This window comes from Mustela nivalis, assembly GCF_964662115.1.
Source record: "Mustela nivalis genome assembly, chromosome: 11".
Lineage (NCBI taxonomy): Eukaryota > Metazoa > Chordata > Mammalia > Carnivora > Mustelidae > Mustela > Mustela nivalis.
The window spans coordinates 103,624,555-103,643,037 of record NC_139030.1 but is presented as its reverse complement, the minus strand read 5'-3'; the positions used below and the strand labels follow the sequence as shown (position 1 = coordinate 103,643,037).

General features: G+C 38.3%; 1 long non-coding RNA gene across 1 annotated transcript in view; it reads right to left on the bottom strand.

Annotated features, from left to right (window-relative positions):
• Positions 1-210: 210 nt before the first annotated feature.
• Positions 211-18,483, bottom strand: part of LOC309844462 — a 42,171-nt gene continuing 23,898 nt past the window's right edge. The window contains exons 2-4 of the long non-coding RNA XR_014300711.1: positions 5,566-5,628; positions 4,162-4,254; positions 211-409 (exon numbers count right to left, since the gene is read on the bottom strand). This is a non-coding gene — a long non-coding RNA (uncharacterized lncRNA). The remainder of the gene's footprint in view (positions 410-4,161; positions 4,255-5,565; positions 5,629-18,483) is intronic.

The following is an 18,483-nucleotide window of genomic DNA, read 5'->3' as shown; positions in this document are numbered from 1 at the left end:
TATTTAAAAACCAGGCAACTTGGCCTGCCAAGACTTGTCACTGTTATAAACTGTTTTTGTGTCACAGAAGCTAGTCGCCCATTAAAATATCACCCATTTATAGAAAAAAAAAAGCCAATGATTCACAGGAAAGGAAAAAAACCACAAATGGTGGAAAGGAAGATAAACTATTTAATAACACAGATATGAGAACAGTAAACATGACAGTGGATCAAGATGTATATATGATTATGGTCTAGTATATTTTATATTGTGCAGTCATCCCGCAGTGCCCTGACAGAGTAAAATTTGAATATGTTTTAATTTCCTGATCAGTAAACAATTTGGAGCAGATGATCTCAACAGTTCTTAAAATCTAGACATCGTTGTCATCTTCAGTGTATCCTTCTTCACAAATAGCCACCAACATCTTGTAGAGACGAAACAAAATATGTGGGTGTATACTATGATTATTTTTAATTCAAATAATATTTTAAATTACACAAATGTTCAATGATCGCATGCTTGTTGTAAAACTTCAAACAATACAGAAATATATTCAATAAAAAGATATTCTTTCCCTCTCTACATTTACTCAAAAACCAAATTCTGTCAATAATCTATATGTATCCTTGAGGGTCTTCTAGCGGGTGTTCATGGCATATCTGTCTGTCTATCTCTCTACCTACCTGCCCACCTATCCCTGTGAAGTTTGCAACATCGTGCAGTTTTATCTCGTTTTTAGGGAAGTGTCATCTCATATACACCTAAAACTCTCAGGAGTCAGACGTCCTGCTAGCAAAATCTTTCACCTTCCACGAGTCACTTGGCCCTCTGTGCTTCGGGTACCTCACATTTCACAGATGTATAATAATGGTCCTTACCTCAAAGAATGTTTGTAAGAAATGTCTGTGTGTGTTCCATAGTTCTGATTATTTCTCATATTGATTATATTGATGAAAAATTGCATTATTCCTATCATAAAATAAATATTGTATTAGTGTTGTTATTTTTATTTTTTACTCCAATGTCCTCTTTCCATGTAATAATATAGCTTATATCTTTCCCGATCATTCCATAAAGATCTATCACATTCATTTCAAATGCTATATAGTATTCTCGACCCTGGAAGTGATTTGTTTGACTACTTCCCTATAGATGGAACTTTCGCTCTTTTCCTTTCCTTTCCTTTTTTTTTTTTTGCAATTAGCATAATGTAATGAGTATCTCTGTGTGTGTATGTCTTTCTGTCTGCATTTACGTGCCTGCTTATACATAGCTTCTTAGAAATGGAATTGCTAGATCAAATAATATCAATATTAATTATTTTTTAGAAACTCCCGAATTACTCTCCAAATTGCTTTAGAAATTTGCATTTGCACCGACAGTGAGTACAAGTGTCTTTACAACCTCCCTGACATCCTTTATTGCAACCAAACCATTTCTTACTACTTCTTAATATTACAATTTTGTTTCAAATTGCATTTCTCTCAGTGGTGCATTTGGGCATTACCAGCTAAGTAGAGTGTTATGACTTTTGAATTTCTTGTAATCTGATAGGCAAAAAATAAATAAACAAATAATTTTTTTCAATTTTGCATTTCTCTGATTAGTAGTGAGGTTGGGTATCTTTTCATGCATCATGTTTATGTTTGGTTTTTTCTTTAAATTTATTTTTATGATCTAATACTATAGATATTAATCATTTGAATCGCATGTGAAACAATTTTTCCAATTCTTTTACCTGTTTTTTAATTTAATGTTTTTTAATTATAAAAGCTTTACATTTTAATGTTTTTAAAAAGACAGTATTATTTTTAATGGCTTCTGCATTTTGTGTTCTGTTGTGAGATAACAGAAAATTTATACATTGGCCTCTGCCCCTGCTTCCCGCAGGCACAGAGCTCTTAAAACCCTTGTAAATTCCTAAGTGATAAGAGAACTAGGAGTATCTATTGTTCTAATATTTACTTCGACCCCATCCCTGACACAGGGCTCCTAAAAACCCTGTGAATTCTTAAGTGATAAGAATTATGGGAGCAACTTTTGTTCTAATGAGGTGGCAGTGGGGGTGGACTCCTGGATGGGGACTGGTCACCAGCAAGACCAAGTCATGATTAGAAACTAGAGATTTTCAGATCCGCCCCCGCCCCCATCCTCCAGAAAGGGGGAAGGGCTGGCAACTGAGTTAATGATTGGTCATGTAGGGGGATGCCTCTATAAAATCCCAGTAAGATGGGGTTCAGAGAGCCACTAAGTTGATAAATCCACACTGGAAAGGTGATGCATCCCAACTCCCCAGGGACAGAAGCTTCTGTACTGGGGACCCTCCCAGACCTTTTGTGATCTGTTCATAGGACTGTTCATTCATATTCTTTATCAAATTCTTTAGTAAACTGGTAAATGTGTTTCCATGAGTTCTGTGAGGGATTCTAACAAATTAATTGAATGCAAGGAGCCGAGCGGGAGGGTGTGTGGAATTGGAGTCTCCGATCTATAGCAAATTGGTCAGAAGCCCCAGCTCTGCAGTGCGGATGGGGGTTCGGGGGGCGGGTCAGCCTTGTGGGCGCAAGCCCTCGCCTGAGAAATCTGATGCTATCCTCAGGTACTGCCAGAATAGAGTTAAATTACACGACCCCCAGCTGGTGGTATTGAGAATTGCCTGATGTGGCGAAAAACCCAAACACATTTGGTGACCATCAGTGTCAGAAGTGAAGTGTTCTTGGGGTGCCTGGGTAGCTCAGTCATTTAAGCATCTGCCCTTGGTTCAGGTCACGATCCCAGCGTCCTGGGATCAAGCCCAGCATCGGGCTCCCGTCTCAGTGGGAAGCCTGCTTCTCCCTCTGACTCACCCTGCTTGTGTTCCCTCTCTCACTGTGTCTCTCTCTGTCAAATAAATAAAATCTTAGGGGCACCTGGGTGTCTCAGTGGGTTAAAGCCTCTGTCTTCGGCTCAGGTCATGATCCCAGGGTCCTGGGATTGAGTCCCACATCGGGCTCTCTGCTCAGCGGGGAGCCTGCTTTCTCCTCTCTCTCTGCCTGCTTCTCTGCCTACTTGTGATCTCTGTCTGTCAAATACATAAATTAAAAAAAAATCTTTAAAAAAAAATAAATAAATAAAATCTTAAAAAAAAAGAAGAAGAAGAAGTGCATTCTCTGGGAGTAGTAAAGGAGACACACAGGAGAGAAACACAGTGGGAAGAAGTGGGTTTTTCCTTTACGCTGAATAATATAGATCAATACTCCTATATTTTTGGTAAATTTTAAACGTGTAACCCTGGAACCCATCTGAAAGTTATGTTTCTGTATGATAAAATGTGAAGTTTTTTGGTGTGAGAGAGAAATCTGTTTTACTTCCCCCATATAAAGAGCCACACCTAATACCAGTTATTAAATAGTCTATATTTTCCTTAATTATTTAAAATGCCGTCATATCACATGCCAAACTCCCATAGATGATGAGTGGACTTCTTTGCTCTCTCTTCTGTTCTATTAATGCTTACCTAGTCTTGTGCCAATACCACATGTATTTAATTGAAATAGTTTTACAGTATATTTTAATACCTGTCAGGGCATTATTATTACCACAGGGGATTTTTTTCAATTTTTTTTTCCCAAAATCCTCTTTCAAATTAACTAAGTCATCAACATATCAATTTCTGTAACACCAAATTGGAATTCTGATTGGAACTGCATTACATTTAGTGTAATTTTTTCAGTCTTAGATTCATTGAATCATTCCATTCAGGTACACATTATTCATTTCCTTCTGTTCTTCTTTCTTTTCTTTTTTTTTTTTTTTTTTTTGTGTGTGTGTGTGTGAGAGAGAGAGAGAGAGAGAGAGCAAGCAGGTGGAAGGGGCAGAAGGAGAGAAAGAGAGAAAGAGAGACTCCCAAGCAGGCTCCACCCACAGGATGGAGTCCCACACGGGGCTAGATCTTCTGACCCTGAGATCAGGACCTGAGCTGAAATCCGGAGGCTGAACTAACTGAGCGGCCCAGGCGCCCTGTTCTCTTTCTGCCTTATTATCTTAGTTAATTTGAATTTGACTTTATCTGTCCTGGAGCATGGTGTTTATTTCTATTTCCATCTACTGTGAATTATGTCCCTCGTTAACATTTTGTAATTCTTTATGGAATAATAGCAATAATAAATTATAAACTTACCCAAAGATAGCACTTACTTTTTGCCAGGCACTTTTCCACCAGCTTTACACATATCTGTTCATTTAATCTACTCAGCAACTCCGCAGTGGTTAGTACTATTGTCTGCACTTCTAACACATGAGGAAAGAGAAGGGTTTTTGAAAAGTTGCCGAGGGTCACACAGCCGGTAAGCACTAGAGTCAAGATTCACACCCAGGTGGCTAGCCCTGGCATTATTGTCCTAAGGACTGTTGAGATATTTTATGATTATATCTCTTGGATCATGATACTTTGTGTTACAACTGAGACTGTGATTTTTTTTCCTATTAAAATTTCTAATGGCTTATTGATAACATATATAGAAAAGCTATTTTTTGGCGAGGTCTTGTGTTATAAACATATCTATTAAAGACAGTTTTAAATATCAAATATGGTGCTGCTTTATGTCCAAAATTAAGCAAGTCTCAATCAGTGGGCACTTAGTTTTACTTCCAATTTGCCAGTGGAATAACTGGTCTTTTTTGGAGTTCGTCAGAAAAAATGAGAGTGGAAAGAGTCTCCTTTCTTATAGTGTCTTCCAAAAAATAATGGAATTTTTCACTCATTTATCAAACCTTTATTGAACACAAATGGAAGCTATGCTCATTGTAGCATATGGACAAGATGAATGTGAAATATGATTGCAAATTGATAGTTTGTCACTAATGAGGGTTTTTTAAAAGTCAGTATTGAAAAATCATTATGCGATTTATATGAATATTTGTTGATCCTGTATTTAAATTAAAGCTTTTAAAAACATTATTATGAATAAAATTATGACATGAGATGTCACTGCATGACATCTTGTGGGGAAAGGGTCATCCATGATTTTTACTGTCCTGTCTGTATCTATTATTCTCTTTTTCTTATCCCTATGCCTGTCCCTGTTCCTAAGCTTTCATTTTACTTAGAACACTTTTCTGCCCGGTGAAAACATCACGCAAGCAACGTGACTTCCACTAAAAGTGCACAAAACAGAGGGATGGTGTCACTGAGGGCAGAAAAGGAAGCCTTAGACTCTCCATCCTCACATGAAAACACCCACTTAACGATACACAGATCAACTCCCTTTGTGAGAAATCTAGGAAACAAGAGGTTCCTGCACCCCATGTGAACATGCATCCGAGTACATTGAAGCTAACGGGATATTTGTGGCCCTCACTCAGCACAGTCCCTCCCTTAGCTCTGCGTGGCACAGTTGTGACAAAACTCCCAGCTCCCAGCTTCTCTCCATAGGGAGGGAAGGAGAAAACTAAAACCTAAGTGTAACACACAGACTTTTCTGGGGGCTGCCCAAGGAACCGATTTCTGTCTTGCCTCAATCTAAGCACTGACAGGAGTGGGCGCCAGGTTGGAGGCTGCTGAGACTAAAGGCAAAGATTTGTGCTGGTTGCATTACTCACCATAGTTCTTCCTGGGTCAGCACGGAACAAGTGCGAGAAAATTCCCAACGTCAGGTCGTTTCCCTGAAAAACACAGATGCAAAAATCTTCAAGAAAATACCAGCAAACAGAATCCAACAGCACATTAAAAGGATCGTAAAGAATCACCAAGGGGATTTATCACTACGATGCAAGGATAGTTCACCATAAGAACATCGATCCCCTAAGAAGATCTGTACACTAAAAACCGTAAAACATTGATGAAAGAAATTGAGAATGTATAAGTGGAAAGTATTCTGAGTTCATGGGTTAGAAGAATTAATATTGTTCAAATGTCCATACTTTCCAAAGGGATATATATACTTTATTTTATTTTTTTTAAGATTTTATTTATTTATTTGACAGACAGAGATCACAAGTAGGCAGAGAAGCAGGCAGAGAGAGAGGAAGGGAAGCAGGCCCCTGCTGAGCAGAGAGCCTGATGTGGGACTCGATCCCAGGTCCCTGAGATCATGACCTGAGCCGAAGGCAGCGGCCTAACCCACTTTTTTAGAGAGAGAGAGAGGGGGATGGGACGGTTAAGGGAACGGGAACAAGAGAATCTTAAGCAGACGCCACAGCCAGCCTGGAGCCCGATGCGGGCTCAATCTCATGAAACTCCCAACTGGAAGATCATGACCTGGGCTGAAGTCAAGAATCAGATGATCAACCAACTGAGCCACCCAGGCTCCCCAGGATATAGACTTTTTTTTCTTTTCTTTTAGTTTTTTAAAATTATTATTATTTAAATTCAATTTAATTAGCATATAGTGTATTATTAGTTTCAGGGTAGAATTTAGTGGTTCATCAGTTGCATATACCACCCAATGCTCCTTACATCAAGCGCCCTCCTTAATGCCCATCACCCAATTACCCCATCCCCCCACTTCCCCTCCAGCAACCCTCAGTTTGTTCCCTATAGTCTAGAGTCTCTCAGAATTTGCCTCCCTCTCTGTTGTTATCTTATTTTACTTTTCCTTCATTTCCCCTGTGTTCATCTGTTTTGTTTCTTAAATTCCATACATGAGTGAAATCATATAGTCTTTGTCTTTCTCTGACTGACTTATTTCACTTAGCTGAATATCCTCTAGTACAATCCACGTCATTGCAAATGGCAAGATTTCATTCTTCTTGATGGCTGAGTGATATTCCTGTGTGTGTGTGTATGTGTGTATCACATCTTCTTTATCAATTTGTCTGTTAATGGACATCTAGGCTCTTTCCATATTTTGACTATTGTGGACATTGCTCCTATAAACACTGAGGAGTAGTGCCTTGTCAAATCAGCATTTTTGTATCCTTTGGATAAATACTTGGTAGTGAAATCGCTGGGTCGAAAGGTGGCTCTATTTTCAACTTTTTGAGGAACCTCCATACTGTTTTCCAGAGTGGCTGCACCAGTCTGCATTCCCACCAACAGTACAAGAGGGTCCCCTTGTCTCTATATCCTCCCCAACAACTATTGTTTCCTGTGTTACTAATTTTAGCCATTCTGACTGGTGTGAGGTGGTCTCTCACTGTGGTTTGATTTGTATTTCACTGATGATGAGTGATGTTGAGAATCTTTTCATGTGTCTACTGCCATTTGTATGTCTTCTTTAGAGAAATGTCTGTCCATGTCTTCGTCCATTTCTTGCCTGGATTTTTTGGTTTTTGGGGTGTTGAGTTTCCAGGGATATATGCTTTAAATGCAATCCCTATCAGAATTCTAATGACATTTTTCACAGAAATAGAAAAAAATCCTAAAATCCATATGGAACCACAAAAGATCCTGAATAGCCAAAGTAATCTTAAGAAAGAAGAAAAGAGATGGAAGAATCACATTTCCCGATTTCAATTATATTATAAAACCATAGTAATCAAAACAGTATGGTATTGGTATAAAAATATACATATAAACCAAGAGAATGTAATAGAAAGCCTAGAAATAAACTAATGTATATATGGTCAACTGATTTATGACAAAGGAGCCAAGAATATACAATGGGGAAGGAACAGTCTCTTTAGCAAATAGTTTTGGGGAAACTGAAAATCCACAGGAGGAAGAATGAACTTGGCCCTTCATACTATACCACAAAAAATCAACCAAAAATGAATTAAAGATTTAAATGTAACAGCAAAAATATAACTCCTAGAAGAAAAATCTTGACATTGGCCTGCCTTCCATTGATTATGTATTTATTTATTTTAAGGGTTTATTTATTTGAGAGAGAGAGAAAATAAAAGAGAGAAAGAGAGCTTGAGCAAGGGGAGGGAGAGAGGGAGAAGCAAGCTTCCCACTGAGCAGGGAGCCCGACATGGTGCTTGGTCCCAAGATCATTACCTGAGCTGAAGGCAGAGGCTTAACTGACTGAGCCACCCAGGTGGACTAGCATTGATTGATACCAAAAGCTTAGACAACAAAAGCACAATAAGCAAGTAAGATTTCATCAAATTTATAGTCGTCTGTGCAGTAAAGGAAACAATCAACAAAATGAAAATACAACCCCTGAATCGGGAGGAAATATTTGCAAACTATCTATCTGATTAGGAATCCATATCTAAAATATGTAAGAAACTCCTATGACTCAATACCCAAAATACAAGTAACTCAATTTTTTTTTTAAATTGGCAAAGGACTTAAGTAGAGATTTTTTCCAAAGAAGAGATACAAATGTCTGGGGCACCTGGGTGGCTCCATGGATTAAGTGTCTGACTCCATCTCAGCTCAGGTCTTGATCTCGCAGTTGTGAGTTTGAGCCTTGTGTTTTGGGGGAAAAAAAAGAGAGAGATAGGGAGAGAATAACAAAGGAAGATATACAGATAGCCAACAGATGTATGAGAAGATGGACAACATCACTAATCATCAGGGAAATGCACATCAAAACCACAGGAAGAGATCATCTCGTTAGGGTGTCCATTATAAAACAAAAAACAAAAATGAAGAATGTAACATTGTGTAGCCATGATGGAAAGCAGGGTGGAGATTCCCTAAAAAAAAAAAAAAAAAAAAAAAAAAAGAATTGCCTTATAATGCTACAACAATCCTACTTCTGGGTATTTATCCAAAGGAATTGAAAGTGGGTTCTTAAAGAAATATTTGCACTGCTATATTTATTACAGTCTCATTTGCAATATCCAAGAGGTAGAAGGAAACTAAATGTCCATTGATAGATGAATGGATAAAGAAAACACTGTGTATACAGACTATAACAGCCAACTTCTAAAAAGAAGAAAATGCTGTCACAGGCTTCCACATGGATGAACTTTAAGGATATTACACTAAGTGAAATAAACTAGTCATAGGAAAAATACTGTGTGATTCCACTGAGAAGAGGTTTCTAAAATAGTGAATCCCAGAAGCAGAAAGTGGAACGGTGGTTTCCTGGGGCTGGAAAAGAGGGACATGAGGAACTTCTGTCCAGTAAGAACAGAGTTTCCGTCATGCAAGATGAAAAAGTTATAGAAATCTGTAGAAAAATGTGCATATAGTTAATAATACTATACCATATACTTAAACATTTATTAAGAGGGTATATCTCATGTTTTGTGTGTGTGTGTGTTTTTTTTTTTTTTTTTTTACCACAATCAAAAAAAAAAAAAAATCAGGGGTTCCTGGATGGCTCAATTGTTAAGCCTCTGCCTTTGGCTCAGGTCAGGGTCCCAGAGTCCTGGGATCGAGCCCCAAATTGGGCTCTCTGCTTGATGGGAAGTCTGCTTCTCCCTCTCCCACTCTCACTGCTTGGGTACCCTCTCTCACTGTATCTGTCTGTCAAATAAATTAAAATTAAAATTAAAAAATTTTTAAAAAAGGAAATGCTTATGCCAATTTGCTGTTCCATATATATAACAATAGAGTTGTCTGGTTTCAGTGATTTCTTGAAAAGTGATTGGCAAACTAGTCTCATGGGCCAAATTCAGTCTGCCATCTATTTCTGTAAATGATTTTTAATTGGGACACTGCCATGCCCAATTATTTACACATTATCTGTGGTCACATTTGTGCTCCAGTGACAGAGCTGTATAGGTATGACTGAGACCCCAGGGCCCACAAAACCTAAACTATTTGCTCTCTGGCCTTTTACAAGAAAAGTTTGCCAACTTCTGCTCTAGATGGTGGGGAATTTCTTTACTTTAACGCGTCTTCCTTCATCCCATTTAAAGCCAAACATGTGTATGTTCAATAATTGCTTGCGGGTCATGACGATATATTGCTACTGATGATAATAATATGGAAATGTAAACTCTATAATTCTTTGGACATGTAAAATTAATATGAAGAATTAGTATAGAATTTCAAAACTGGACTGAAATTCTGTCTCATCTGTTCCAATGGACAGAGGAAATGAGACACAGCAGAGCAAATTCTGATCGTTATTACCGTAATATAAACCACTCCAAAACATAGTGGCTTAAAGCAGCAACTGCTTGTTATATCTTAAGTCTCTGGCTTGATTTAGCATATCTGCTCTCTGGCTGGGATCCGGTGATGCCAGCTAGCCTTGCTCGAGCATTTACAGTGAGCTAGTGACTTGGCTAGCAGCTGGCTGGTCTGGGATGGCCTCAGTTGAATGATTTAGCTCTCTTCCAAATGCCTCTCTTGTTTCTTCAGTGAGTGGCCTGGACATACTATCAAGGTGACAGGTGGTCAGAAGGTTCATAAGACAGTGGAAATGTACTTTTTTTTTTTTTTTAAGATTTTATTTAGTTATTTGAGAAAGAGCATGAGCAGGGGCGGGGAGAGAGAAGCAGGAGCCAGATGTGGGGCTCAATGCCAGAACCTGGGATCATGAACTGAGCCGAAGGTAGACTCCCAACTGACTGAGGCACCCAGGTGTCCTGGAAATATACTTTTTCAAATATTTGTTTTTATCAACTCACTAGTGTTCACTGATCAACAGAAGTCCTATACCCGAGGCCGGAGTCTGTGCAGGTAAGTACAAGGAGTGTGGATATTGGAAATTATGAAAAAGTAGAATCCTTAGTATGATCAGTTACACCGATAACTTGAGCTACACCAGAGTATTTTAGAAGGGGTCGTCCCTCTCCTAAGCTCTTTCTGTCACAGCAAATGATTATTACTAATGTTCTCTAATACATAAATTAAGTGAAAACAGTCTGTTTCAGATATAAAATAGTAAACAGAATTTAAGTTTGCTGATCATAATCACACACACCATGCTTCTAAGAGATACGTAAGGTGACGCCCTGGGCGAGAGCGCCACTATGGCAATTGTCAGACCTGGGCAGTTCTGTTTCTTGACGCAAGTCTCTTACTACCTCTCCCTTACCATTACTGTACTATTTAAAAAAATATTTAAAAAGTAATATTTTGTAAAAGTAAAATCATTTTTTTAAAAGATTTTATTTATTTATTTGACAGAGAGAGAGATTACAGGTAGGCAGAGCAGCTGTCAGAGAGAGAGGGGGAAGCAGGCTCCCTGCTGAGCAGAGAGCCCAATGTGGGGCTCGATCCCAGGACCCTGAGATCATGACCTGGGCCGAAGGCAGAGGCTTAACCCACTGAGCCACCCAGGCGCCCCGTGAAATCATTTTTTTAAGCTTCAGATAAGGTGTTTTAATTGGCACTAAAAAGAAGAATTAATTGCTCCATATGTATTCACTGGCATTTTGTCCCTAAAAAATTTGGTATGATACTGTGGCACCTTGGTGACTCAGTTGGTTAAGGGTCTGCCTTCCTCTCAGGTCGAGATCTTGAATCTTGGGTTTGAGTCCTCCCCCCAGCTCATGCTCTCTCACATTCTCTCAAATAAATAACATCTTGAAAAGAAAAAAGAACTGGTATGGTGCTAAAAGGATACCATTACTCAAAGAGTAAGTCTGTCTTTTCAAACAATTTTTTTTAAGATTTTATTTATTTATTTGACAGAGAGAAATCACAAGTAGACGGAGAGGCAGGCAGAGAGGGGTGGGGGAAGCAGGCTCCCTGCTGAGCAGAGAGCCCGATACGGGACTCGATCCTAGGACCCTGAGATCATGACCTGGCTTAACCCACTGAGCCACCCAGGCGTCCCAAGTCTGTCTTTTCCATGAAGGCTCAAATCTGATATAATGCCGAGGCTATTTTTGTGTTATATATATTCAAGACTTAGTAATAAGATAAAAGATGAAGACTAAATAACTCTAAGATTCATACATTTGCCGACCTAGGTTGGAGAACCGGCAGAGAACTTGTGCAGTATGTGCTTTTATTTATATCAGTGGATCTTAACTGAGCAGTTGCTAAGTATCTAGACACACACATGCACACAATATGTCATTGATCTTTCTTGGATACTCACTGTATAATTGTTCCGTCCCTGTTTTTATTAGTGATAGCAAAGAATTCAATGGAAAGCACCAAACTTAAAAATGCCATTGGACACAGACCATTCGGATTCCATTCACAGCGGAGCCAAAACTCTGTTCTAGGAGATGGAGATGAGTAGGGTTTTAGTGCGAACAGTGTGTGAACTAATCCAGGGCATATACTTTGGAATTAACCGGCCTGTTTTGGGATTCTAACTCCATCACCTCCTAAGTATGTGACCTTGGACAAGTACCTAGACCTCACCACGCCTTGGTGTGAAGAACCTCCTGTGCTCTGTACGTGACCAATAGGCATTCGTTTCTAGAATAAACAGTGCTAGGATTTATTGAGCCCCTGCTTTGTGTCAGATATCATTCCATGTGTTAGGGTGCAAATAACAATGACTATAGCGAACGAATTTTGACCGATTTTTCTCAGTTGTGCCAGGAAACAAAATTCCTAATCTGAAACTTCTAGAGTCAGCTATGGTTCAGAATCCAAAATTTTTAAGATCCTAAAACAGCCGTGAGGGTCTGGGGCACCCTTCCTAATCTAACACATTAACTTTTCTGTACTGAAATGTGTGACAAGGTGCACTAAATGAGATAGTCTATACTTTCACATTAGTTCAGGCCACATGAGTTCAGGCCATCAATTGGGTCTACTGGGAATTTCAGAATTGTGACTCAGGGATTGTGTCCCACTTTAACCTATGAAGTTGGGACTGTTCTTGATTATTGCCATGGCTGGTTCAAGGAAACTGAAGTGTGATGAGGTTATATACTGTATCCAGTGTCCCTAGCTACAGTGAAGCAAACCCAGGTAAAAGCACTCCAGAACCACTCTCTGAGGCAAATGATTTCGCAGTAAATAAGATCGATTAAGAGAAGCTCAAGGAACTCGGAGTCCGCAGGAACCGACAGACAAGCGGTTGACAAACACAGCGCACGGCAAGGCAGAGCAGGGTTCTAGGAACCACAGGATGGTGCGGGTGACCTGTAGGGGTGCTGGGGAGTGGTCCACAACCCCACAACATATAGGACCGCAGTGTCTCTCAAGTAACTACGAGTCTAAAATTTAACTTAGAAGCTTCGTATGGTTTCGTGCCGTATTAGGTTTGCAGCATGAGGATCTTGACTTCTAAAAGACGCTCGATTTGTCTAAAACAAAACCTGGAATTCCACTGCTAAGGAAAGGCGGCCAGAAAACCCAAGGCATTTGAGAGCAGCCAAGTTAAATATTGTATCTCTTTTTAAGAAGTTAATCCCCCTGGGTCTTTGACCTTTGTTCTTTTCTCCCTAAGGCAGCGACATACGATGTTTATCTTGCCAAAAATAGTTAAAAGTCATCTAGAAGCTCTCTGCTGAGTGGGCCAACCGGCTCTGACCTTTCTGACTAGACCAACTCCTGTTACGTTAACCTCTGACTTCAGTCGCCTTAATGGCAATATCCCCCAGCACTGTGATTTCCCTCCCACTGTGTTCTCTCAGGCAAATATTTACTACTGAGGTTTCACAATTTATTTTTCAAACAAAGTGGCAGGGACCACCCCATGCCACCACATCTTCATTTCATATTAGAACCCATCATTGCCGAGATATAATTTTACCAGAACAAATGTGCTTTAGGGACTTTTGACATGAGATGAAGGCTTGACTTCCTATCAAAACCAAACCCGGCCCTTGTCAGCCTCGAGATGGATATAAACAAGAAATGCAAGCCTGTAATTGGTGATGGAAATCAGATAAGACCTCTTTAAATACAACCATTGATACAAAAATGTGAACTCGAATTACCTTTGATTAAGTCACTTAAGAAAATAAAGCTGGGGTGGGTTGAAAGAGATTCTGAACACACTTGTGAACGGGATTCTTGCAGTTTCCAGCCTCTCAAAGGCAAGCTGAAGAAAATTAAAGTCAGAACCAAAGGCTTATGAAATGAAACAGAACTCGGAGTAGACCTCCCCGCAACCTTTACCGTCTTGTAGGTCCCAATCCTGACAGAAGTCCAGTGGTGATTCCTTCGGAAGCTGCCTTGGGTTCTTTCTATGCAGCGGAAACCCTAGGACTGATGGAGTCGACATTCTTGTTTAGCTGTGAGAGGTGTAGCCCACCAGGGACAAACAACCAACAACCTTCTACTTCATGCGCGGCATGAATTATCCAATAGCAATCTTAATAAAACTTTTTCAACAATAGTCTTTATCCCTGATGTGTTCTCGTGCAGAGACCAAGCCTTTTCTAAACTTGGACATTTTATACTCTTCTCTAGAAGAAATAAAATTCAAAAGGATGAAGTTACTTCCTGCCCCCCCCCCCTTTTTTATGTTTTGCTTGAAGTTTTACAACTTGGTTTCAATTCACTAGGTAGAATTCCTTAAAATGAAATTTCTCATGTTATCAATGTGGAAGAAATAAGTTAATAGGATGTATTTTATTTGGTTCAATATATTCTATTTTCTGATGCCAAAGAGAAATTTGTGGCAGTGCTTTAATAATTATCTAAAATGCTTAAGAAAAGAGGCAGATAGAAATGTAAATAGAACCGTATTTTAAATCATTAGAGTTTATCAGTTAACAAACATGTAGGCAAATATAGGAAGAAAATAAATATACTATACGAAAACATGTTTTACGTTCTTTGGATTTTTAGCCTGTGAGTATTTCTTTTCTATCATTATGTTATAAAAGCCAAATCTTATTATCTCACTTGGGCTCTATCTTAGAAAAAATGGGAACGTTCTATAATACATATGTAACCTTTCAAAGTCTGCTTCAGGCTTCATAGACAATACCACATAAAAATCTTACATATTTAAAAAAGAAAGAAAGAAAATGACAGTATCTTCTAACAGATGGCAATCTAACAAGTTGAAATTTTGATACTCTGTATTCTATTTAGAGTGTTACTTTAAAAATAGAAAAAGCTCCATTACCTACCCTCACCATTTTTAGTCTTGACTTGAAGCCTAAGTTATCTATATTTATAGTTATTATTAAAAAATAATTATATGGTGTGCTTCCATCCACCCACATATCATATTTGTGGAGTAATTTTCTATCAGGATAAAATTACGTTTCCACAAAGGAGTGAAGGGAGGACAATGTTTGGGGGGGTGTCCAACATACCGCATTCGAATGTCCTCGGAAATACATAGAAAAGCATTATGTGGGCTCATTTTTTTTAAAATAAATAATAGTGAGCATTGGTGTAAGGAAACACATATGCAAATAAAATTAGATTCTCTAAACAATAAAGTATACTTGTTTAGACAGATCTTAATATTTATCAGGAAGAGATGAATATTCTACTTCTTGCTCTTTTTGTTTTTGTCTGTTTTTCTTTCTTTCTTTCTTTCTTCTTTTTAATCAAGGCATTATTAAGCCAAAATATCACAACCTTCCACTTTTCTTGGGGTTCCTATTGACACCCCTGAAGGAGTACCAGGAGAAGGGAGGAAAGGAGAAGACATCTAATTTAGCATTTATTGCTGAATTTAGCTGCTTCTTCTTTTTTTTTTTTCTAGCTAGCAACTTTTTTTTTTAATTTATTTATTTTCAGCATAACAGTATTCATTGTTTTTGCACCAAACCCAGTGCTCCATGCAATCTGTGCCCTCTCTAATACCCACCACCTGGTTCTTAATAGAGCTAAATAGTAACTTGACTATACTGTTACCCGCATCCTCACAGCATCCTGCCTGTGCTGAAGGACCAGTAAAGCAAAAATAATGCCATTGCTGTGCTACTTCTTTGCCACATTTTCCCTAAAAAATAGGGTGAGTTAGGAATATGAGAAAGGCATCCCTTCTCTAATGTGGAGTTAAAATAAGGCGTGGGAAAAATAAATAAATACAAGTGTTATATTAAAAATTAAAAAGCATATCTCATTAAAATAGATGTGTCTCTTTATTCAAATGGTGAGTAGGTAATTTTTAAGAGAAATTTTTTTAAGGGAAATAACTTTTTTTTTTTTTCTTTTAAACAAGAACCCTGGCTGTGCTCCTAATGATCACAAAAAGATAACTCTGGAATATAAGCAGTGTCATGTGCTACTTTATCACACTTACATCTCTGCAAATTTATTGTTCATAGAAAAATAGAAAATCTCTAAGAATAGTAATATTTCCAAACCACACAGTCAAAACAAGTTTTCTCTTGTCCCCCCCCCCAAGGACTATTTACAATAGAACGATATCTTTAGAATTCTCTATTGAAATACAACTGTATGCACAACTGAACTCCATTGGTCCCTTTGTGCAGATAAAACTAAGATTCCTTTTTTTCCTTTCTCTTTCTCCAAATTGTTATTGTATTTGTGCTGAAGGACTGATTGTGGGAAAATTGCATTCTCTACCATAAAAAAACAAAAAGAAAATATAATAAAACAGTAATTGGTCAAAGACAATTGAAGCAACAATTTTACAGTGCAAGTCAGACACTCATTGTGACTGATCTTTGTACTCTTCTCAAGGTACAGTGCATTCCATAAAACAAGTCCTACTTGATAAAGGTCTTATTTTATATCACATCCCTTTATCTTTGAGTATGCAATACTATAAATTGCGTAGGCTATTAAAGTTACTTTTTTGTTCTATAGTACTGCTATCAACAAAAGTTCACTGATGGCATACGTGACAATAAATTATTCTAGAAAGAGAAGAGTAAGATGTTCATTCTGTAAGTTTCAGTATCGAGAATATTAAGGTGTGTGTGTGACCAGTAAGAAGATCTGTGTCATGGTGGAAGGGGAAGGCAGGAAGGACTTCCTGACTAATGCACGTGTAAGCTCAGCCAACTCAGACAAAGCCAGTTCATTCAAGCCAGCATCTGGGGATTTTGACATTGAGTTTGTATCTCTAATTATTCTTCTAATTATTCTTTTTACAAGTCTTTCAGACACTATATGGGAATGGATTAGCTCTCCTTTTATTTGCAAGACCTCTCAATGAAATTTTGTATTTTACCCTGGTATCTTCTTTATTGAGTTTTCTCCTTGAGAAAGAACAGAATACACTTCTGTTAAGAGATGGGGTAGAGAATGCAATTTTCCCACAATCAGTCCTTCAGCATGAATACAATAACAATTTGGAGAAAGGGGGTTTGGGGAGATGTTCAACTCAAACACTTCTTTTAGGCTGCCCGCATTAACACAGACAAGTAATCAGGAAATATGTAATTAGTTGACTTATTTACTTTGAGAAATTACCACAGAAGAAATTCATCTAATGGTTCAATTTTCCATGATTTTTCAGAATGAGAAACATTTATTTTTTTTATATTTTTTTAAAGATTTTCTTTATTTATTTGACAGAGAGAGATCACAAGTAGGCAGAGAGGCAGGCAGAGAGAGAGAGAGAGAGGAGGAAGCAGGCTCCCTGCTGAGCAGAGAGCCCGATGCGGGACTCGATCCCAGGACCCTGAGGTCATGACCTGAGCTGAAGGCAGCAGCTTAACCCACTGAGCCACCCAGGCGCCCCAGAATGAGAAACATTTAAAATAGGTCCATCTCAGGAAGAAGAGCACTGGGAATTCATTGTCATTTCCTCTTAAACAGCATCATTTTTCACATGATAAGCATGTAATCAATTCTTACTTAATATTTTGCTGATAATAGCATTTTCATTCCCGTCGCTTAGTTTGTTCTGTGCACTTTTTAAAAAAATTTTTCAGTGTACCAGAATTCATTGTTTATGTACCACACCCAGTGTTCCATGAAATACGTGCCCTCCATATATTCCGTGCACTTTTTAAGAAATACAATTACTTTCACTTTGAGCCTTTGAACATTTCGTCAGCAATCATGCATTGATAGGTACTGTGTGAATAATTTGGTATTAAGAAGGCAGGGTCCGTAGTTGCCTGGGTTCAAATCCTAGCTCTTCTGCCTACTAGCTGCAGGTCCTTGGATAACTTGTTTAATCTCTTTGTCCTTCATTTTCATAGTACTAATATTTATTCCATAGAAATTGAATGAGGTAGTATATACAGAGCACACAATGAGATAGTATATACAGAGCACACAGTACAAGACACATAGTAAATACTCAGGAATAGTAGCATTTCTCATCAGGATTCAGGTTGACAATGGTGCTAGTGGGTGATCACCTATAGAGCACTGTAACAGGTTTGCTGGAAGCTATAAGGAAAAGTTAGAGCTTTTAATTTCAAACAACTCAAAGCCATGTAAGTTCTGTTGCAATCATGGGCCAACTGATAAAACAGTTGCTAAAGAATGAATAACTAGAGAGTACTTAAGGAAGCTATGTTTTAAGGTCCTGTCAACCACAAACTCTAAGCAAAGGTGAGCTATAAAAGACTTTAAAGCGTACTTCATTTATGTTTTAGAACTATAATTCAGGCAGCCGTGTAAAGAACATACTGAATGGAAAATAAAGAAAAGCCCAGTTGGGTGATAGAAGAAACATACTGGAACCATCAAAGGGAGAGAGAGTGGGGTCTGGTACATGTGGAAGATGTTAAAGAACAGGGCAGAAGAGAAATGACCAACTCAGTTTGAGGAGTAATTTAGAGACAGTTCTTAGATTTTTAGTTATCTGATATTGAAAAATATGAATTTCAGTTTGTACTTAGGGGTAGATGTTCCGTGTC